This window comes from Canis lupus, chromosome 30, assembly GCF_048164855.1.
Source record: "Canis lupus baileyi chromosome 30, mCanLup2.hap1, whole genome shotgun sequence".
NCBI lineage: Eukaryota > Metazoa > Chordata > Mammalia > Carnivora > Canidae > Canis > Canis lupus.
The window spans coordinates 26,148,718-26,173,673 of NC_132867.1; the positions used below are offsets into that span (position 1 = coordinate 26,148,718).

Sequence of the window (24,956 nt, forward strand, 5' to 3'; positions counted from 1 at the left end):
GTAATTTAAGTGAATCCTTTGGATCAAAATATCATGTTATGGCTGCATATTTCATTACAGTGCCTGAGTGTATAACATATCTACCTTCACTGGACTATATTCTAATGGCAGCTTTGGACTTCCTGGTAAAGCCACAGAGATCCAGGAACTGAATTCACCATAAGAGCTGAGAGAGTAAAAAAAAAAAGAAAAAAAAAAAGCTGAGAGAGTTATGATATGTCACATTTTCCTGTTCACTTTGGATTCTAGGCTGTGTAGTTAGAACTTGTCTTGATACTAAGCTAAGGTGTGGTATATTTGTTTTTCTCATTTTTTAAAAAGATTTTATTTATTCACGAGAGACACAGAGAGAGAGAGAATGAGAGAGAGAGAGAGAGAGAGGGGCAGAGACACAGGCAGAGAGAAGCAGGCTCCATGCCGGGGGCCCAATGTGGGACTCAATCCTGGGACTCCAGGACCACGCCCTGGGCCAAAGGCAGGCGCTAAACCCCTGAGCCACCCAGGGATCCCCCTGTTTTTCTCATTTTAATTCTCTTTTGTTCCTTTTCTGTGTTGCTATTTTTATTGTGTTCCTTTCCCTCAATAACTCTCTTCAAATTTTTATTTTTCTCTATAATGGAAAAGTAGAAATATGTGATAATTTGGTTTTAAAAATTAATGTTCAAAATAAGAACTGTATAAAGTTAAATTGATTCATTATATCCTAAAGGTTTAATCCCACAGATTCCTCTCAAGAAAAAGAGAATTCAGTACCCATCCATGCTGACGGTATAAGGTGGGCCACCCCAATCCTCCTCACACTGACAATAGAGCAGGCATTACCTGAGAATCTGCTGATAAGAGACAAAAAATGATTATGGCCTCCTTCTTTCTCTCAAAAGTATGTAACACTTCATGAAATCTAAAGGGAGTTATAACTGTCCAAAAACTGCCAACACAAGGGATTACTAGGTTGTACTCAAGTGTGCTCGAAGCTTTATCATACACCTTGATCCTATTTCTGTGGACTTATGAGTAGGGCATGGAAAATTCTGGCTTGCTATTTCATCTAAACTTTACATACTAAGATAGATTAAAGATTGCCAGGCTCACACATACTCTTTACAATATTATGAAATTTTAATATATTTGATATATTTAATTTTGGATAAAAAAGAAATAAAATGTCAGCTTCATGCAAAAAAAAAGGAATTGAGCTAGGACTATTTTGTAAATTTGTAAATATAGACTTCCCCCTCCCCTTTTTCTTTTTTACCGATTTACAATGATTTGCCTCATTCAGTAGAGTTGGTCTAATAAAGATGTATTTTTACAGCTTGTCATCTTTATCTACTCATTTGACATTTTCCCCATATGTCCAAAATGCTGAAGGAGAAAGTATATGAATGATAGGTCAGAATTGTTTTTCTTGAACTCGGGGCAACACAACATGGGGCATCCCCATATTGACATTTTCATTAGCGTTGAGATTTGTAGAATATTCGATATAAAGCAAAGGGTGTGAGATTACTCAGAAGACCACAGGCTCATATGACCAAGAGCCACACTATGCACTTTTTCTCAACTGGACATCTCTATTCGGCCTTTTGCTTATGTTATCTTTGAACACTTACTCTCTGTGATGAATCCTATGGATGAATGTTGAGCCCTCTCAACAGAGGAGCTAGTTGCCAGGTGGTGAGATTTTTTTTAAATAGAAAGGCAGAGATTTTCTTTATAAAATTTTCTTTGTGATTGCCACAGGCCTTGATACTAGGTGTTTGGATTTCTTTTAAAATGTTGTTATTCGAGTGTAAAGCTATATTTAATTTCAGTTAGAAAAATGAACATGCCATTTCTAGTTCCCAACTGTTGTATGTGAATTTGAGATACATGGCACACCTGATTTTGAACCACACCTGAGTTTAATTTGTTTAAATTTTTGGGGGCGCCAAGTAGGGCATATTCCCAAAATACCATAGACATGAAAAGAACAAGTGGACCAAAATAAATGGTTGGAACTGAGGGTTCCCCTTGCTCTTGAGCTTGTCACTGAACAAGCCTGACAGCTTGCAGAAAGTTCTTGCTTAGAAGTGTAACATCTTGTGACCTCCCTGATAAAATTATCCTGTCTTATCCAGAAAGTTCACCTTCTTCCACTGAGCAGTCAATTTCAGGAGCTTGTAGAATATTAAAAGAGGAAAAGTGGACACCCTCTAGCCATTCCCACTCAGATTTGTAAACTGTAATGAGAAGACATGAAACAATCAGACAACATGTAGCGAGAGTTTTTACACAGAATGGTTCTGTTTCTGGAATTTATATAAAAACTAGATACAAAAGATACCATTGTAGAATTCTTAATAATTCATGAAATTTGCAAACAACGCCAAAATGCAATGATAAAAAAACAAGTACATGCATCATCTGGGGGAACTCCCTTCCCTACTTTTTCAATGAGATTACTTAGTTCCTGAATCCTATGTTCTGTTTTTTGGTTTTACTCTTGTTTTGCTGAAGCAAATAGCTTCTTGAAAAAAGATGCAGAGAAAGGAAGCAAACAAAGTTATTTCAAAAAGTATTTTGTGCTACTGAAAAATAGCTTCAATCTATACTTTCACTTAGTGATCTGATTGGATATTGAATCAGTTTGATAGACATTTTCAGTTCAAGTTTTGAATGCATCATGCTGTTGACTTCCAGTGCCCAATGTTACCTTTGGAAAGTCCTTTGCCATTATAGTTTCTCATCCTTTGTATATAACCTTATGTTAGGGTTCTGAAATTTTAGTCAATGCCTTCATGGGATTACTCTTTAACTTAACACACTTAGTTTTTTGATGACCTCTTTAAAATCTAGAGTTCTAAGTCCTTTGGTTCTGAAGAATTTTGTCATATTATTTTCTAATATTTCCTCTCCCCCCCCTTCTCCTTGTCTTGAATGGGACATTTGACTTCCTGGACTGATCATCTAATTTTCTGAGAAATTCCCTCAATTTTATTGTTCAATTATTATTTTTATTTTTACCATCACATTCTTTGAATTTCCAGGAACCCTTTCTTTCTTTAACTTGTGCTTTTATACTGTTCCATATATTCAGTAGTAAGGTACTTCTATTCTATCTCTAAGTGTCTTTCTATTTTCATTTGTCTTTTATAGCTGTATTTTGTGCAAATTTCTTAGTATACATGGGATAATAGAAAAGAACAACACTTGGAACTAATATAATATTGTATGTTAATTACACTACAATAAAAAGAAATGAAAGAACCAACTTTTGCCTTGGTTGCTATTGTTGATCTTTGCTATTATTATGTTTGGGGGACAATTAATTTTTGCTAACTTCTTTATCTTTCTTTAGTTTGTTTTTTCTGTTCTTTTTTCTAACATTTAGTAGAGATGTTTAGCTTATTAATTTTCAGACATTCAATTAAAAGTTATGCTTCTGGTGGTATGCAAAAAATAAAGAAACCTCAAATTGACTTCAAGTATATTGTCACTTTAATAAATAAATGCAAAGGAAGTGTTTAATAAAATTTAATATCAATTCATGGATATAAAATAAAACAAGACAAAATGAAATTATAAACATTCTTAACTTCAAAAATCATATCTATAAGATATCATTCTGCAGATACTATAGTTAATGGTGAAATGTTCAAAGTATTTTCTTCAGAGCACTTGGATGGCTCATTCAGTTTACATTTGCTTTTGGCTCAGGTCATGATCTCAGGGTTGTGGGATCAGGTCTCTTTTCTGGCTCTGCACTTAGCTTGGAGTCTGGGATTCTCTCTCTCCCTCTCCCTCTGCTCCTCTCCCTGGTGTGTGCATTCTCTCTGTCTCTCTCATAAATAAATAAATAAATAAATAAATAAATAAATAAATAAATAAAATCTTTTTAAAAAAAGTATTCTTTTCAGATCAGCAAGAAAACTAGACTGACAACTAGCATTCCTATTCATACTATTCTAGACAAGCTGGTACAACAATAGCAACAAATGCCAATCATAACAAGTTAAAAATATATAAAGTTATTCATAGTTTATTCCCTATATTTAAATAAACTAAATGAATCAAATACTTAAATATCTAATCAAAAATATAAAAATCTGGAAAATCATGAGATAATTTCTTTATTTTTTTTTTGAGATAATTTCTTTTTGATACCAGGGTGAAGGAGGTTTTCTTAAAACTATGTCAATGGCAACAAATAAATTAATAACTTCAACTGCACCACAATGAAAATCTTCTGAATGGTACATGCACACATACACACACAAGTTCATTAAAAATTGACCTAGCATTTTTGCCTCTGGGAATCTATCTTGTGGATATGCCTATACTCAACAAATGACATTATGATATTGTTTGTAATAGTCACATCTTGAAAATGTGCATTGAAATATAATTATTATTATTGAAAAGAATGAGAATACTCTCTGATAACATTATATCCAGGGTATATATACTGGATATATACTGCTAAGTTAATAAGCCAAGATGCGGAACAGCATATATGTATATTATAAAATATATAAATCATATAAAATATGTATATATATAAAACAAACCAATTTTGTGCAAGGAAAGGAAAAATTAAGAACCATGTATGTTGTTCTTCTTTATAATTGCGTAAAGAAACACTGAAAGAACACCGAAGAAAAAAATAAAAGTAGTTATCTATAGAAGGTGGAAATGAACAAGATGGGTGAAAGACTTCTTAAATTTGAACAATTAACAAATTGGAAAGAAATATTTTGCCAAACATGAAGATTTATTTTAAAGCTATGGTAATAAATACAGTATAGTCATAGAATGGAGATAGACACATAGACTAATAGAACAAGTAAGGAATTCAGAAACCCAGCTATGTACAGATAAATATTTGATGGTGGTAGTAGGGTAGGAAATGTTCAGATTCACTATGTTTCTATGTGCTTCCCCACATTTCTCTCACTCTGTCGCTTAGACTGAAGCTATGTGACTAGTTCTGATAAATAGGCTATAAGTAAAAGTGATATGTGTCACTTTCAAGCCCAGGAAGTTCTTGAAAGAGACAAATGAGAAGCCACTAAGGTAATGGTAACATTCAGTTTCTTGTTCTGGGTAGAAAGTATGAAGATTTTGAATGACTATGTTTCCTTAGAAGGTACATATACTATTTCATATATACTTTTGTATTAGAGTTCTCTAGAGAAACAGACCAGTAGGAGACATACATATATGATATACATTTATTATAAGGAATGGTTTACAGGATTATGGGGTCTGAGAAATCCAAGATCTGCAGTGAGCAAGCCAGAGACCTGGAAGAGCGGATGGCGTAAGTTCCAGTCTGTGTCTGGGTCAGAAAGCAGAACAGGACCCATGTCCCTGCTTGAAGACAGCCAGACAGAGACAATGAATTCTTCCTCACTCAAGTCTGTTTTGTTCTAGTCAGGCCTTCAAAGGATTGGATGAGACCCATTCACCTTGGGGAAGGCGATTAGTTTTACTTAGTCTACTGACTTAAATGTTAATCTTATCCAGAAATGCCCTCACAGATACACCCAGAATGATGTGTGATCAAATATTTGGGCATCCTATGGCCAAGACAAGTTGACACCTAAAATTCATCACCACAAGCCCACTCCTTACCCATAGGCACTCAAACATGTCTCCTTAAACAATACTCAGTCTCCAAATGAAGGTAATCACAAAGTCATAATTCTGTCTATGGTGATACAAATCTCCTGTACAACCAAAAACACAGGGTCTTTCCCAGAAGAGAAGGTAATGTCCTTGACTAATGTTACTCTGCTCCTTGATATCCTACAACTTAAATGCTATAATGTAAAACCAACAATACTTAGATACCATGATTAAAATAAAACATTTTATGTTACATGATAAAAGAATAAGAGAGAGAGAAAAATTAAAATATTGGTGAGTCTACATGTTAGTCAGCTCAGGCTGCTATAACAAAGTACCACAGACTGAGTGAAACAAAAGACATTTATTTCTCATAGTTCTGGAGGCTGGAAATCTGAGATCAGGGGACCTGCATGATGAGGTTTGGTGAGAGATCACTTCTGGGCTGCAGATTGCTGATTTCTTATATTTTTCAAGTGATAGAAACAGGTAGGGGCAGCCCTGGTGGCGCAGCGGTTTAGCACTGCCTGCAGCCAGGGCTTGATCCTAGAGGCCCTGGATCGAGTCCCACGTCAGGCTCTCTAGGTGGAGCCTGTATCTCCCTTTGCCTGTGTCTCTGCCTCTCATTCTCTCTCTGTGTCTCTATGAATAAATAAATAAAATTAAAAAAAATAAAGAAACAGGTAGCTGGGTCTCTGGCTTCTTCTAAAGACACAAATTCCTTTTGTGAGGGCTTTATCCTCATGACCTAATTACCTCTCACAGGCCACATCTCCAAATACACTGGGGATTCTTTTTTTTTTTTTTTTAAGATTTTATTTATTTATTTGAGAGAGGGAAGGAGGGAGGGAGAGAGAGAGAGAGAGAGAGAGAGAGAATGAGTGGCGGAGAGGGATAAGCAAACTCCCCACTGAGCAGAGAGCCAGACACAGGGCTCAATTCCAGGACTCTGAGATCATGACCTGAGAGAAAGGCAGACACTTAACCAACTGAGCCACCCAGGCGCCCTTATATTAGAAATTCAAGTTTCAACATATGAATTTTGGGGGGGTGGAGGAGAAACAAACATTTAGTCCATTGTGCTGCACACACACACACACACACACACAGGCAAACAAAACATACATAAACATAGAAAAGAATGAGGAAATACTCATGATAATTGCAGTCCTCATTTCTATGTGGTAGTAGCGGGTATTTATAACTATCTTCTTCCACCATCCATTTTGTATTCCCTTTACTTTCAGCAAGCAACTCAGCTGGTCCTGGTTCTTTACCTGGTGGGGTGTTTTAAACCTTCATCCCTGAAGGGTCCAGGTCATTAGTGGTTCTGCCTGTATTGGTTGTTGTGGTTTTCCATTGACTTTAATCACAAGTCATGATAACAGTAAAATAAGTCCTAAAGGGTCTCCTGAAAAAAAAATGAAAGAAGAAAGAAAGAAAAAAGAAAGAAAGAAAGAAAGAAAGAAAAAGAAAGAAAGAAAGAAAGAAAGAAAGAAAGAAAGAAAAGAAAGGGTCTCTTGTATTCCTGACCTTACCTCAATTATGAAGTAGCAGTTCAATTTTCTCTGAGCAGTCTGGGTCAATCACCCTAGCCAGCACCATAACTCTCTTCTTTGCCCGTTGATTCAGAGAAATGAGGAGTCCAAAGTGGCCAGATGTCACTTAACTTCCAGTTCAATGGAGTCACTGCTGTCTTCTGGTGGAAGCATTCCTTACTCTGGAGCTAACCAGTAGGCCTAACCACTAGGTCAGCAGAACATAGAGTCATGAGAACAAGAAGCAGAAGTTTTGCTAGGACTAGATGTCCTAGGCAAAGAAAATATTATCAAGTATTATTTGCATATCATATTATGTTTTATTAGTTGGTACATAAAAGATTTTTTACAATAATACTTTTATTACAGATTTATCCTTTTTGACAATATGAAATGATTTACTTTATTTCTTTAATGATTCTTAACTTAAAATATTTTGTCTGATATTATAATTTCCACTTGTGCTTTCCTTTGTTAGTGTTTTCTTGATAGAGGTTTTGTTTCTTATTTTATTTCTAAATTATGTGTGTAATTTATAATAAACATTACTTTTAAAGCATTTAATTTAATTATCAAATTTTACTCCTTTTAATGGGCAATATAGTTCATAGTCAAAATTTACTATCAAAACAGTATGGCTGACTTTACTTCTGCCATTTTGTCTTATAATTCCTTGTTTTATACTTTGTTTTATTTATTCTTGTTGCTTTGGTCCATTTGCTTTTACTATGTAAACTCTTTTGTTTATTGTTGTTTTATTTAGCAATTTAGAAGATAAAGATCCTGCCTTGAATTCTATGAGTTGTTCATTATAGTTTTTCAAAGCTGTTAGTGGCAATAGAGGGGATGTGGGGGAGGTAGAGGTAAATGGTGGTGGACGTGATGGAGATGGTGGAGGTGGAGAGAGGATGGAGATGGTGGTGGTAATAGAGGTGGTGGTGGTGGTAGTGATAGTGGAGGTGCTGGGGTGATAGCAGTGGTGGGGGTGATGGTGGAGATGGTGCTGGTTGTGGGGCATGTGTATGTATGCATGCATGTAAAGAAAATAATGAAGTGACTATTTCTTTTTTTTTTTTTTTAAAGATTTTATTTATTCATTCATGACAGACAGAGAGAGAGAGGCAGAGACACAGGCAGAGGGAGAAGCAGGCTCTGCGCAGGGAGCCCGACATGGGACTCGATCCCGGGCCTCCAGGATCAGGCCCCGGGCTGAAGGCGGTGTTAAACCGCTGAGCCACTGGGGCTGCCCCTGAAGTGACTATTTCTATAAAGGCTGAAACTTCTACATAGTTTAGGCCTCAGCAAGGAAACAAATGCTCTGATGAGCAAATGTAGGCCTGAGAAAGGCTTCAGTGCTCTCCCCTACTCAGGGTCTGGAAAAAGTAAGGTGAGCCTTTAGCAAGTATGATTTGCTTCAAAGTACAGCTGCTGGTTGCTGGATTCATTTCACAGGACAGCTACAGCACAAATTTAATTGTAAGTAGAAAAGACTCTATAAGCTTTTTAGATGTTATTGAATGGAATAATAGTTGGATCTTTAAAATTGAAAGGTACATAATTTCACTGGGTTATAGTGTTCAGGCAATATGCTAGTTTTATATTGTTAAGCCAGGCCTGGGTAGGCAGTAGTACATTTGCTGCCTCAAAGTCTGGATTTGTATCAGTGATCGAGAGGATTCTCCTTTGATTCATGTGGTTCGTCCACAGCTCTAGTTACGTGGTCTAGGATGGACTTGGAATTAACCAATGCACCTGCAGGAGAAAACTTCCTTAGGAGTTGGATTTCTCAGGCCTAAACAATTTCTTGTAAAGAGGCAGTGGAATCAGACATAGGGTCCAGGGCTGAACATGCATGCTGGAGAGAATATGTGGAGCTGATGACAAAAGTGGCCACCGTGGCATATATCTATTCTTGGCCCAAGAGAGCAATGGATCAAATGTGATTCTGAGAGGTGCAAGATGCAGCAAGAGCTTTCCCCCCAAGACATGGCAAATGTGCACAAAATTACACAAAACTGGTAAATGTTCCATGAATTAATTTCAAGCTAGGAGAATTTTTTCCCTCTTGAATGTAAGTTCTCAGGTTTTATATTCTTGACCAGCTGGCATCCCATTGTGGCTGAAGTCAATATAATTTTCTCCTTCCATTTGACATGTTGTGTGCTGCTATGGTTTTTGACAATGCTAAGCGTTGAATCCTATGAAGATAATTTGGCTAGAATGATAACTGAGAGGTGAGGGGTGGCTTGTTCTCTAAACATTGTTGATGTGGGATTAGTGATGAGATAATATTGCATTTCTTATTAGATCATTAAATGCTTTATAAATAAGGCCTATGTGGTACATGGCATCAAATTAAGCCAAGCTGTGAGGCTCTGGAAATGATTGCACACATTCCAGTGAGAAAGAGTTCAGGCTACTGAGAGTACTTCACCACCACTCAGGCTAATAGAACTGTCCTCCCTGACTCTGAAGAAAATAATAAATTTGAGGGAATAATGATTGGTCTTTAAATTGAAATTTTTGAACTCCGAAATTTCACTTGTGAAATTAAAGACATTTGACTTCGGATTTTACTATTCTCATGTTTTAATAGGGAAGAATGATATTTAAACTTAAATATTTGTTTTGAAGTTTGATGATGGGGAGGAGATTCTCTTGGCACCTGTATAGGGATGGGATTTCTATTAATAGAGTTACTTTATATGTGTTTTATATTGAGCTTTGCAATGTCATTCAATTTCATTCCAGTCAGTTGCTTCTCAGTGGTGGGTACATAAATCCCACATGTATAAGTCCATTGACTTGGTCCTTTGCTGTAAAAACAATGTCAATCAGGTGCATTGTTAGTTGAGCTGAGCCAATATGTTGATAAATGAAGCATTGACTAAGTCAACGGATGGTGGCAATGAAAGAAGGGAGAGGTAAATCCCTGTCCAGAGGGAGTCTCTGTCTCTCCAGAGAACAAACTGAAGCTCTTTCCATAATGGAAAAGATCCAGTGTAATCAAGCTTCCATTACTTATCTGGCTGCCCTCAATCTGTTACGGTGCCAATTTAAAAAATCAACATTGGTCTTTGTTATCAGCCATTTGGGCAGTCAGAACTGGTGGTAGTTAGATCTGCTTTGTGAAGGAGAAATTCACGTTATTGTATGCATAGCCTCTAGTTCTGGCATCACTGCCATTTTGTTCATAAGCCCATTGAGCAGGTACTGGTGGGCTTCAAAGGGACTAATGTACATCCTCAGAACAGATCATCTTGTACCACACTTCACTGAGAAGATCCTATGCAGTCAGCACTATGGGGAGTGTCTACGTGAGATACAATATTCTTCCTGAGGTGTGTTCTTAAAAGTCTATATCCATCTATGTGTCAGAAGTCTTGTCACAAATAGTCATTCTTTCCTTCCAAATCCCTAACAATCCAGTCAAACTGTTACTCACGTCCATGGATCAGTATACATGTTAAACTGTTATGCACGTCCATATCAGGTACATAATTGTGGCCATCTTTCCTTCATTTAAAATATTCAGACAGATAAAAGTTTTGTTCTATTCACCCTCCCTCCTCAAGAATATCTATGACCCTATAGGACTCCACGTCGTCCTTAGTTTTGAACTCTATATAAACCAGATTCAGTTTTTTTCTTCCTCTCAGTTGGTCATGGAGAACTCATCATTAAGCCATATATGTGGAATAAGGGAGACATGGTATAGCAGTAGATGTAGGCGCCCCGGAAGTACAAGCCTGATGCTCATAAAAATTACTAGTGCTTTGGGGTGCCTGGGTGGCTCAGTCAGTTAAGGGTCCAACTCTTGATTTAGGCTCAGGTCATGATCTCAGGGACCTGATATCGAGGCCCAAGCATGGAACCTGCTTAAGATGCTCTCTCTTCCTCTAACTCAACCTCTGCCACCACTTAGCCACATGCATGCTTTCTCTTTCTAAAAGAAAAAAATAATTACTCGTGCCTTTAGAACTGCTTTATCCTGATCTTGTTTATAACTGTTCTTGATGATGTAGTACTGCTATATTCACACTCAAATTTATGTCTCGGAGGATGGGATGAGAGCTAGTTCATGATAGTCACATGATCATGTACTATCCCATGGTCAGGAATTCAGATTGTTCCAGGGTTCAGTAGTCAGGAATTGTTTCTGATCTGTGTGTGCGTGTGTGTGTGTGTGTGTGTGTGTGTGAGAGAGAGAGAGAGAGAGAGAGAGAGAGAGAGAGAGAGAAATCAAGGGTGGGGGAAGAATTTGTTTGCAGAAAACAGCATCAATTCCCCCAAATCCCTGGGGTTCTGCACAGTGAGTCTCCTATCCAGGATCCATAAAGACTTCTCAGATGCTACGGATACTTTGAATAGAATTTATTTGCTTGGTTATGAAGCCCAAATGGCAGAACAGCTTGCCTGTAGCCTGGACCAGCTGGAAAGTTTTTTTTCTTGATCTGAACTCCCATTCAAAGCTGTCATTCTCACAGGATGTTTGGTAAATGGGTCAAAACAGCTCACACAAAATTACTTTCTCTCCAAAATCTAAAGAAGCATAAAAAGCTTTATGTTTCTTTCTTAGAGGAAAGAGGCACAAGATGGAATAAATTTTATTTCACATTGTATTGTTTGTCATCTCTAGCCCTCAGGACCTTCTAAAACTTCCCTGACATGACAGATATCTGACTTTGTTGTTGTTGTTGTTAAATTCTATGCTGACTCACATTTGTGATGCCTACTATTCTTGCTCACCTGGTACTATTGGCTCACCTTCACTGGTAGCTTGAGCCAGCCTGTATCCCATGGGATGATGAAACAATAGGTCCTTGAGAAGGAAACAGCAACAGAGAGTCAGAGAATGAATGTGGTTCTAACCAGAATAGTGAAGATGCATTGCTGTCACCGACAAATGACAAGAAATTCTTTTGGTCTTCACTTAGGATACAAGAAACAATGATTACATTGGCAGCAATTTGTAACTGTGTTGACTTACTGCAGTAAATGGATCAAATATGGGCTTCCATTGCCACTAATGTCACTATCTAATTTCATTTGGGGTAAATCTACTTTCAATCTCCAAGTCACATCTTCCAGCTTTGCATGCCATCAAGGAAAGTTAAATAAGTATATATAGGAATTACCACAATTTCATCTCTCAAGTCTGTAAAGAATGTAGTAATGTTTTGCTTTATTCACCTTGTGGGGAGGAACAGCATTCTGTGAGCTCTCCCACTGTAATGGCTCTTGATTCATGTTTCTGGGAGACAATGAGATCTAGGGATTTTATTTTCAGCTATGCATTTAGAATCTTGGTTTATAATATATATATAATATATATATATTATAAACTATATATATAATATAGAACCCCGATTCTATATATATATAGAACTGTAACAAATCTGGGTTCTTCATCCTGGGGGATGCAATGAACAAATTAATGGAGTTCCTCACCCCACTGTAATATAGACTTGGGTATACCTATAAACTGCAAGTTTATTTATAGTTTATATATATATTTATAGTTTATTATATATATGTATATAAACTATATAACTATATATACATATATATAAACTATATATACATATATATAAACTATATATACATATATATGTATATAAACTACAATATAGACGAGTATATGTATAAACTCCAACTCTAATGTGTGGACTTATGATGGTGTCTGGGTCTATAGAGATTGGCATTAACTCAGGTCTAACAATGACCAAAAGGTATGGGTATTTCCCTTCACTGCTGTATGTTCACCCTGATACATAATTGCTGGACTCTTTGGAAAGGCCAAAAGGAAGATCAACAGTACATACTCATGGCAGTGTCACAGGATCTTTGAAGGTATCCAGATTCCTTTTAATTCAAGGGTTCTAGGTTTGTTTCTAGGTTTGGAAAGGGGTAATGAGCTGGGCTTCTCTATCATTACAATTCACATCTTATCTCCATTCAGGAGATCTAGAGGTTTTATATTTTCAATTACTTAGATAAAATGGGACCTTAGGATATCTCCTGTCCAATTTGGTCTTAAAAATCTATAGTTATATATCCACTGCCACAGATCCCTATGGTTAAAGCATTGTGGCTACCACTGTGGCTTGCTGCTAACCACAGTAACAAACAGCAGCCACCCTGTCTATGGTAGTTGCATATTGTTGCATGACCTCTCTCACTTCTAGACTGATTTCCACTGGAAACCTTGACCCCAATTCAATGACAAGATCCCTCTTCGAGGTAGACATTTACAGTTCCAGCCATATACTTGCTAACCTATGATTTTGAGAGACAGAGATATACACAGTTAAGATAAAGTGAACAGTCCCTCACTGATGATTTTGAAAGTATTGGAGTGCTCGTAGCTCATTTTTGTTTGCTTCTTGGTGAGTGAATGAGTCAGCATAGTTAAAGGCACAGACTGGAGGACATCAGGCCTCTTCTATAACCTGAATTTTGGCAAAACTTAAGGAGGAAAGGCAGACTCACAGACAAGTTCTATTTCAAAAGCAATAGAACCGGTCCATGGGTTGAATGCATAAACAAGCTGCTAGATTGGACTTATCTAAGATAATGAAAGCCTATAAGTTACCATGCAGGTAGGTGCCCAGAGTTTTAGGATCATAGCAACCAAATAAGATCTACATGTCTTATCAGCAGGGTAATCTGATGCTCTTAGTTGGCAAATTTGGCACAGAGCACAAAGACATAAGGCTTCAAAATACCTCAAACAACTCTGTTGAGCCAAGGATCAGAGAATAGTATTTCCCAAGGGTGGTGGTGTACTTCTGCATGGTAGCGTCACAAGTTTCTATAGCATCACTTGGTCTACCCCCACCCTTTTAACACGGAGAGGATATATAATATCGCATATTGCACTTGCTTGGCATAACTTTCAGAATGAGTTGACTTTCTTTGGTGCAGGATGATATTAAATAGAATGTTTGTTCAAGGAGTATTCTAGAGATAGGTATGCAGGGGTTATTATCTGGTTCAGCCCTCTGTTTCCTGGTACAGAGATGAGAAAGCTTTCCCAATCACTGGATTGATTACTATACTACCGTATATGAGTTTTCCTCATTTTTTGCTCCATATTGCCATTGGGAAAAGTAGAAAATGCACAATCAAACACTGATGTGTGGGTTTTATTAATGTACCGTTGAGAACCATACATAAAGGTCATATTTTCAGATCTACAAAACTGACAAAAGAAATGTCCTGGTTGTACTAATAGCAATATTGTACTATAGGACATATGAGACCAATGGACATACAATTTTGACAAACAGAATATTAAGATCATTTCTGGAGGAGACAGTGGATCCTTTGACTACTAAATTGTATTCTGTATATATTTTCTGTGCTGTGGAGCAATTTACCACAAATTTAGTTTCTTAGAACAACACATATCTATTATCTATTTCTGTAGGCCAGAAGGGCAGGCATGGCTTAACCAGGTCCCCTCCAAGGCCAGAGTGAAGGTGTTCACCAGGTTTAGGTTCTTATCTGGAGGCTCAACTAGGAAAGGATCCACTTGAAAGTCACTGAGATTGTTGGCAGAACTAATTTTCTTGTGGCTGTGGGACTCATAGCATCTTCTTCAAAGTGAGCATAGAAGAGGGTGATGGTTAACTTCATGTTTCAATTTGGATAGTGTTTTTGGATGACTTTAACATTTAAATCTGTGATCTTTGGGTAAGGCAGATGGTCCTCCATAATGTGAGTGGGCCTCACCCAATCAGAGAAAGGCCTGAAAAGAACAAGAAGACTGGCCTCCTGGAGAAAGATGAAATTTTCCAACAGATTGCCTTCTAACTTTACATGTATCAAAGGGTCTCCTGGGCCTCCAGCCTGCTGGCCCACACTGCAGATTCAGACTCACTAGCTTCCATAATTATATGAGCCAATTTCTTTTTTTTTAATGAGCCAATTTCTTAAGCCAATTATAAGCCAATTCCTTATAATAAGGAGATTTTAATAATTTTATATATAATTGTATATAATTTTGTAATTTTTAAAATTTTTAATTTAATAAAATATAAATATATTTGTATATATTTTTATATATCCTATTTATCCCCATAAGAGTCCTGATTAATAGAAACCTCAGAGCCAGTCAGCTACCAAGATGAATTCTTATAAAATGTACAATGTTTGGTAATCAAGAGGGTGATTTCCCATCACCTTTACCATATTTTGTGGACTAATAGCAATAAACACTAGTTTCAAGTCTGTCTGCCACATCCTGTATACCCTTAACTGAAAAACAGTGTGGAGTAACTGAACATTGGGCAAAGCCACAGACATATTCTAGGTTCTCAGCTTAAGATCTACATCACCTTGAGCATTTGTCAGCATGGCAAAGGAATCTCCAAAAGAGAGGAACCAAATATGCTGCCCCAACGAGGGTGATCTGGCTATTAGCTATGGAAATGCAGGAATTTATAGTTGGAGTTGTGGACAACATAGTGTGGGGATGGAGTGAATCTCTCCCCTGGAAAAGAAAGGAGGAAAGAAGTAGGAAGAGTGACCTACCTTTCCAGCTAGAAGGGATGGTGCCATTAGTACCTTCATGTTTCAGAATACAGAGATTTTAAGAGGCCAAAGGAGATTCAGTCATAGGATAGGGAGGAGAGTGAATCCTACAGATGTTGCCAGCTTTTAAGGATTATGGAATTTGATCCTACACAGCCTCAGAAGTAAGAGAGTCTACCCCTGGCAGTGTGATTCCAGGGCAGACTCAGACTATACTATGAAGTGGCCCATCTCAAGGTGCCTCACCTGGGGCACGGAGGTCAAGATAGCAAGAACAGAAGGTGCTAACATGACAAAAGGGGCAGCAAACCTAGTGTCACTGAGAGTGGTGGCAAAATTTCCATCACTAAGGAGAGAATGGGGTTTAGAAGAGTGTAACCATTCACCTAGCACTTTCCAATAGGGCCTTCCCCAGAAATTCGGTTTTGTTGCCAACAGTGGAATGATCCATAAATTCTGTATTATACTGCTCCGAACCGATGGAAAATATGAAAATTTCCCTCACAGGATTGTTATGAGGATTCAACAAGATAGAATATAAAAGTTTCCAGCGTATATTAAATACTCAGTATATACCATTTTCATTTCCAATCAATAAAAAGAAACATCCAAACTGATAACCCTTTATGAGACTGAGATCATTGAATTGACTAAAATATTTTTACTTAAGGTAAGATTTCCATAAATACAGACAGCTAAAGAAATCTATTCAGTTTTATGGGTTTTTTTGGACTCTAAGCTCTTCTACTTCCTTCATAATTTGCATGTAGCTAGAATTTGATTGACAGATATGTCAAAACATACATAAACAAAGGCGTATGTTTTGCCTTTTCCTGTTGAAGTGGATAAGGGAGAGAGTGCTGGTGGGCTGGCCTGAATTAGGATAAGATTTTGGGAGACCAAATAGACTTACTGTGGACAGTGACCTAAAGCCACCCACAAAAGGTGAATCAGAGTACTGTTCAAGGGATACTAACAAGTACGAGGTATGGATTGTCACCAACGACCGAGAAAGGAATCAAGAAGTTAACTAGAACACAATCCATTGGAAAAAGAGTAAAACCTTCCAGGCAAGGCCAGCTTCATGGGCATGTGATCCACATAGTCATACATGGCCTCACACTAATAAAGATTCTGTGCTTGGTGTAATGATCTGCCACTGTCATCTTGAACTTCATAATTTTTCAATAAGGGGCCTCTCATTTTCACTTTGCACTGGACTCTTCAAATTTAGTAGCCAATCCTATATCCAGGGTCCAGACCTTTGATAAAGATGATGGACAAAAGATCAAGTCTCCTGGCAGGATGGCCATGTGGACATTGAAAATAGGTAAACGCTACAATTCATCTTGAGCAAACTACTATTCAATGTTCAAGGTCCAGAGTTTATCAATTGGAAAATTCTCAAAGATTTGTACCTGTACTTTATTCATTTTTTTAAAGTATTGCTACTACTTAGATAGTTCTTCAAAAGATTCTTAATGGTTCCCCTTCTCTGACCTTCCAGAAGTTATTTGTGACTCTATTTATTAGTCTCCTTATCAGCCTGCCAGAGTGATTAAATTAATGGGAAGAGCTATGAGCATTTTACGGGGAAATCAGTGTTATACAAATACACACACACACACACACACACACCCTGTGTTAATATCCAAAAATAGAATTCTGTTACTTTCCATATAATATACAAATGAAGGCTTAATAATATGTAAACCATCACTCTGTATATATTTGTGCAATGTTTTGTGAAACCCAAACTTGCTATTTAGGTATATTTTTAGACATGGTTTCCAAAGGCATTGACATGGCCGATTAAAAACAGTGTAAAACAGTATCTAGGCAGCAAGAATAAATACAAATGAAATAAACAGGCTTATTTATTTATTCTTTTATTATTAGATGGTTTCTTCACAGCTATATACAATCTATTCTGAAAAGTCGTAAGTAATGTCAGCATTAGTCTTCTGACAGGAGTTTTTTTCTAGGTTGTTCTCTTTTTCTGTCCTACACACACAACACACAGGCATACACACACTCTCATAGCTTCACACACACATATTTATAGTTCATCTTTCTTCTCTCATCACCCCTGTTTAATAGCCTGAGCCATCAATGGAAAAAATAATAGAAAAAAGTGGCCCTGTAGCAAGAGTCCATAAAGATAAATTTACGTTTTTCATTTGGGGTTGAGAAGTAGCATGAGACTTGCTATATTATAGCACATCCCCTAGGCGATGCTCTCCTATCATTCCAGTGGGTGGAGGTGGGTTGCTTGGAATGCAGCATGTCACGATGCGTACTTTCTTACCTCTAATGATCCCACCCAGTGAGGTGACCTGAATTAGCCTTGTGGGACAGAACAAGGGTGGATTATCTATGTGGGCATATTTCATGCCTTGATAAGCACAAGCTTAATGAATCTCATGACCTCACCTAATTATTTTTTAAAAAAATCAACAAGTAAATATTTTACCTATTACGCTGTCTAGCAGAAAAGAGACAAAGGGTTCATTGAGAGGAGATTAAAAGTCTATCCCAACCACCAACACAAAACGAAGGCCACAGGCAACGTGTTCCAACCAGATATACAACAGAAAACACAGTAGCTATTACAGCCAGAAAGCTACAAAGGTAGCGCCCTGACTTTTCTGGAGAGTATGTGGATGCTGTCCACCATCCTCCGCCCCCTCTGGGGGATGAGCCCTCCGCAGCCAGAAGGAGCAGCAGCCCTCACAGTGCAGGTGTTTCTGAGTCATCATAGAAGCAGGCAGACAACCCACAAAGCTATAGTTGGTGAAAAATGAGATTTTTAATCTGTTTCTTGACGTAAAGAGTCTATTAAAACTGTTTCCTATGAAGTGAAATCTGTGCTAAGTCATCAACTAAAAGATCTTGAATACTCTCCAAATGGCCGCGAAGTAGCTTTTCAAATGTCATCTCACCATAGCTGTCAACATTTTTGTTCTCCCTTCTCTGTTTGCAGGTTATTTTATATTTTCTTCTCTTACCTGTAACCAGTTTGGTCTTAGACTCAGAGACTGACGAGTTGGCCAGCCCTATTATTCCAAAATCACAAAAGTCATCATATTTAAAAACATGGAAAGGACATCCATTTCATAGGATAAAAAAATGCCATTTCACAAAAGAAAAAAGGGCATTCATTCCTTTCAGACATAAGATAGCACTTGGAAACATTCTGTTGAATTACAAACATCCTTTGATGTAGAATCAAATCAAATGAAGATTTTCATAATATAGCAATGAGCAATGTCTTCATAGCAATATTCCTTTTTCTGTAAGTCTTGCTAGTATTCGCTAGGATATGAAGATGCCAAAAGTTGTTGATATTTGGATTTTAGATGTTTCTTAATTCAGGAAAGCTGAAATAGCTAAGTATTTTTATCTTTATTACTTATTTATTTTGTGAAGATTTTATTTATTTATTCATGAGAGATACACAGAGAGAGGCAGAGACATAGGCAGAGGGAGAAGCAGACTCCCTGTGGTGAGTCTGATGCAGGACTCAATCCCAGGACCCTGGGATCATGACCTGGGCCAAAGACCAATGCTCAACCAGGTGTCCTGCTAAGTATTGTTAGCATTTAGTTGTATTTAAGTAAATATTTTGAGATTTTTCTCAAAAAATTTACTGAGCCACCCAGGTGTCCTGCTAAGTATTGTTAGTATTTAGTTGTATTTAAGTAAATATTTTGAGATTTTTCTCCTTATCAGAACTTGTCTTAGGAAAACGATAGTTTAAATAAATGGCAACTTACGGTGATAAGGTAATATACATTCAGGCTTGTGTTCACATATATATATGCACACGTATATTGCAATACATACATGAAGTATATATATATGCGATATGTATGTTCCATATAACGTTTAGAGTTTTCTAGGTTGGTTACTAGTTCAAGTATTCTGTTCTATAGATGAAGATCATGTGTCAGGTCATAGGTCACAAAAATAGATTAAGAAAATATTCATCATCAAGACTGGTCAAACTCAGTCTTTAGTGTGTAAAGGTCTGGGGCAAGGTGCAGGTCCAACTTCTCTATCTGACTTGCTGGAAGGCTCCTAGTAGTTGCTGAAGATCACGGCTTTGGTTTTCTCATCTCAAAGACAGAAGTGTACACTTCTTTATTTACACACTTCACAGGATTATTTTTGAGAAACAAGGGAAAAGTTTTATGTGAAAGCACTTTTGAATCTATAAAATATTTCACAATTTTTTAACCCATGGCAATATCTATTATTTTGAGAAAAAGAAAGTGGTTGAATTCTAACATAAACTGTTAATGTGAAATCAAAGAAGGCAAAAAGTAAAAGAGTCATTCTAATTATAGGAAAATGATTTCTTAGAAGACAGAAATTGTATTTTAAACATAATAATATTTAGAGGCACCTAATAAATGTTAGGTATTTTTCAACTTTCACAAAATAAGACCATAGCTAAAATTAGGTTAAGAAATGAAGACAGTTTTCTTAAATGTTTTTTACCATGGAAAATCAAACACAAGAGGGCATCCCTACATTTGTCTAAAAAGATTCCCCCAAATGGATTTCATATACCTCATATGTGTTTTTCATTTGATCTAATAGCTCCTTATATGCCTGAAACAGAGCATGCTTCCTAAAATTTATTAGTCCCAAATATCATAGTCTTTTCACATAATGATCTTCACATACTATCCATAAAATACTCTCCCTCATGAGGCTGTAACTCCTTTTTTGGCTTAAAAATAATTTCAACATACTTAGTGACTTAAAGTTAGAAAAATCTAATGGAGACTAATGTGTATTGCACAGGACATAAAGACTCTGAATTTTAAAGCTTTAAAAGATAAACCAACCCAAAGCTCTCAAATCTCTCTTTTGTGCTGATCCCTTCTTCCCATTCTGCTCAGCTATTACGCAAACCCCAATTCTGTCAACAGGTCTAGAGGCAATGCAGTTTGATCTAAGGTCCCTAAGGAGGGGATCTGTAGTCAAAATCTTCCCAGGTCTGAGGTATGTGAGGAGCAAGTTAATAGAAATTATACATAAGTCGAGTTAGAATAAAAAAACACAGAAAGCTTACTCTCCACCCTCTATCTGGAACAGAACTTTGGAATGTACAGGAGTATTCAGTATTCAGGCATACCTTATTTTATTGTGTTTGCTTTATTGCACTTCACACATACTGTGTTTTTTATGAATCTAAGGTTTGAGGCAGCCTGTGTTGAGCAAGTCTGTCAGCATCATTTTTCCAACAGCATTTGCTCACTTCATGTCTCCGTGTCAGTTTGGTAATTCTCATATTATTTCAAATGTTTTCATTATTACTATATTTGGTATGGTGATCTGTGATCAGTGATCTCTGGCGGTACTATTATAACTGCTTTGGAGAGCCACACCCACACCCACATAAGACCGCAAACTTAATCAATAAATGTGTGTATATTCTTCCAATCTCCATCTCTTTCCCTTTCCTAGGGCCTCCCTACTCCTTAAGACAAAGTGATATTGAAATATAGCCAATTAATAACCCTACCGTGGTCTCTAAATATTCAAGTGAAGAGTCGCACATTTCTCACTTTAAATCATAAGCTAGAAACGATCAAATTTAGTGAGGAAAGCATATCAAAAGTCAGGATAGCACAAAATGTAGGCCTTTTGCATTAAATAGACAGCCTAGTTGTGTATGTGAAGGAAAAGTTCTGGAGATTAAAAGTGTTACTCCAGTGGACATACCAATGATAGAAAAGTGAAACAGCCTTATTGCTGGTATGGGGAAAGTTTTAGTGGTTTGGAAAGAAGATCAAACTAGCCACAACATTCCCTGAAATCAAAGCCTAATCCAGACAAGAGCAAGGGCCTGACTCTCTTCAAATCTAAGAAGGCTGAAAGAGGAGAGGAGCTGGGCAGCCCGGTGGCTCAGTGGTTTAGCACTGCCTTCGGCCCAGGGCGTGATCCTGGAGACCTGGGATCGAGTCCCACATTGGGCTCCCTGCATGGAGCCTGCTTCTCCCTCTGCTTGTGTCTCTGTCTCTGTCTCTCTCTCTCTGTCTGTCATGAATAAATAAATGAAATCTAAAAAAAAAAAAAAAAAGAGGAGAGGAGTTGCAGAAGAAAAGTTTGAAGCTAGCAGAGGTTGTTTCATGAGATTTAAGGAAAGAAAGCATCTCAACAACATAAAAGTATAAGGTTAAGCAGTAACTGCTGTTGTAGAAGCTATAGCAAATTATCCAGAAGATCTTGCTAAGATAATTAATTAATATGGTTATACCAACAATAACAGACTTTCAATGTAGATGAAACCATCTTCTATTAGAAGAAGATGCCATCTAGGACTTTCATAGCTAGAAAGGAGAAATGAACACCTGGTTCCAAAGATTCAAAGGACAGGATGACTCTTAACTAGGAGCTCATGCAGCTGGTGACTCTAAGTTGAATCCAGTGCTCATTGACCATTCCAAAAATGCTAGGATCCTTAAGAATTATGCAAAATCTACTCTGCCTATGGCCTCTAAATGGAACAACAAAACCTGGTTGATAGCATATTTGTTTATAACTGAGTTTACTGAGTATTTTAAGCCCACTATTGAGATCTATTACTTTGAAAAAAAGATTACTTTTGGGGTACCTGAGTGGCTCAGTTGGTTAAGTGTCTGACTCCTGATTTCAGCTCAGGTCTTGATCTCAGGTCTTTGGATCAAGCCCTGTGTCAGTCTCTGTACTCAGCACAGAGTTTGCTGGAGATTCTCTCTCTCCCTCTCCTTTTGCCCCTCCTCCTGCTCATGCTCTATAAATAGATAGATAGATAGATAGATAGATAGATAGATAGATAAAATATTTTAAAAAGCAAAAAAGATTACTTTTAATACTGCTCATTGACAATGCACCTGTTTATCCAAGAGCTCAGATGAAGATGTACAATGAGATCAATGCTATTTTTATACCTGTTAATATGACATACATTCTGCAGCCCGTGAATCAGGGAGTAATTATGATCTTCAAGTCTCATTATTTAAGAAATACTTTTCATAAGGCTATTGCTGCCATAGATGGTGATTCCTTTGATGGAGCTGGGCAAAGTAAATTGAAAACCTTCTTGAAAGAATCCACCAGGAAAGAACATTTGTGATTCATGAGAAGAGATCAAAGTACCAACATTAACAAGATTTTGAAAGAAGTTGATTCCAACCCTCATGGGTGACTTTGAGGGGTTCAAGATTAGTGGAGGAAGTAACTCCAGACATAGTGGAAATAGCAAGAGAACTAGATTTAGAAATGGATCCTAAAGATGGGACTGAATTGCTCCCATATCATGATAAAACTTGAATAGATGAGCAGTTGCTTCTTAAGGATGAGCAAAGAAAGTGTTCTCTTGAGATGGAATCTACTCCTATATCCTGAAGCTACTCTGAGGATTGTTGAAATGACAACTAAGGATTTAGAATACTACATGAACAGAGGTGATAAAACAGCAGCAAGTTTTGAGAGAATTTGCTCCAATTTTTAAAGAAGTTTTGTGGATAAAATGCTATCAAATGCCATCGCATGCTACAGAGAAATTGTTCATGAAAAAAGAGTCAATCCATGTGGCAAACTCTATTGTTGTACTTTTTTTAGATTTATTTATTTATTGGAAAGAGAGAGAAAGAGAATGAGTGGGAGGGGCAGAGGGAAAGGGAGAGAGAACCCCAAGCAGACTCCATGGTAAGCTCAGAGACTCACAGGGCTTGATCCCAGGACCTTGATCATGACCTGAGCTGAAACCACGAGTTGGATGCTTAAGTGACTGCACTACCCAGGTGCCCCTATTGTTGTCTTATCTTAAGAAGTTGCCACAGCCTCTCCAACCTTTGCAACCACCACTCTCATCAATCAGCAGCCATCAATATGGCAGCAAGATCATCCACTAGTAAAAAGATTATGGCTCACTGGATGCTCACATGATGGTTAGCATTTTTTAGTAATAAAGTATTCTTAAATTAAGGAATGTACATTTTTGGCATATTACTGTTGCATACCTAATAGACTACAGTGTAATGTAAACATAACTTTTATATGCACTGGGAAACCAAAACAATTTTTGACTTGCTTTATTGAAGTGAGTTGGAACAAAACTCACAATATCTTCAAATTATGCCTGCGTATTTTAATAGGGAAATATAGACTGTGCGTGTTGTGTGTGTGTGTGTATGTGTTTGCCATGTGTAATGTCAGTGGTGGCAAGTGCTAAGATATGAGACAGTGTGATAAGGAGTTGCTATTTTGGGCAGATTGTTGAAGAAGACCTTTCTGATAAAATGTATTGCAAAGAACTCTGTGATAGTATTTAAGAGAGCAGAAATATAAGGTACAGAAGTTACAGCATATTTGATATCCCTGAAGATACATAAAGATGCCAATGTAGCTAAAGCAAAATGAACGAGCAGAACCCTGGTAGGATATGAAATTAGAGAAGTATCAGGGAACAAATTAGGCAGAGCCTTGTTGTTCCTTACGAGGAGTTGGCTTTTATTCTGTATTTTTTTTTTAAGGGAGGAACCAATGGAAGATTTTGAGGAGATAAGTGAGCTGATCTGACATTTTCTTTTTAAAGATTACTTTAGATCATGTGCAGCAGATTGATGACAGGAAGATGAAAAATATCTCTTAGGGGACCGTCCTAGTGTTGCAGGTGAGAATTGATGGTGGGTTAGACCAGGTTAGTAGCAGAGGAGATAATGAGAAATGGTTAGATTCTGGATACTGTCCAAGGATCTGTTGAGGGATTAGATGTAGAAAGTGAAAGAAATGAAGGAGTCAAAAGTGACTGTAATGCACTTGGCCCAGGAAATTGGACAAATCGGACTGCCCTAGACAGACATATGGAAGACTGGAAGAAACAGCTTTCAATCAGAAGATAAGGCATTTGGGTTTTCTGAACTGCTTATTAGGTACACAAGTGGATGTATTAAGTAGGCAAATGAATATATTAGTTAGGACTTGGAGCATGAATCAATTGTAGAAAAATTAAACTGAAAAGTGTTTGGATTAGATAAATCCTTCTGGGATTTCAAGATAAATTAGGGGCCCTAGTCTTGGAAAATTCAGAGACTCTTACAAAGGAAGCTAAGAATGAATGATCACTGAATTAGGTGGAGAAGAAAAAAAGAAAGAAAAATTCTAGATTTCAAGTGATAAAAGGTTCTAGGAAGACAAAGTGATCAGTGGTATAAATGTGTCATATTGGTCAAATTTATTAACATAAAATTATTCACAAAATATTTTTTTGAT

The 24,956-nt window shown here is 37.2% G+C and overlaps 1 long non-coding RNA gene across 3 annotated transcripts in view; it reads right to left on the minus strand.

The window, feature by feature from the left end:
* LOC140621526 (uncharacterized) overlaps positions 1-24,956 on the minus strand; it is a 43,344-nt gene that overhangs the window by 9,276 nt on the left and 9,112 nt on the right. For 2 of the 3 annotated variants that reach the window (XR_012021269.1, XR_012021271.1), the window contains exons 3-4: positions 11,916-11,970; positions 7,149-7,356 (exon numbers count right to left, since the gene is read on the minus strand). This is a non-coding gene — a long non-coding RNA (uncharacterized lncRNA). The remainder of the gene's footprint in view (positions 1-7,148; positions 7,357-11,915; positions 11,971-24,956) is intronic. The other variant, XR_012021270.1, reaches the window with a different exon arrangement.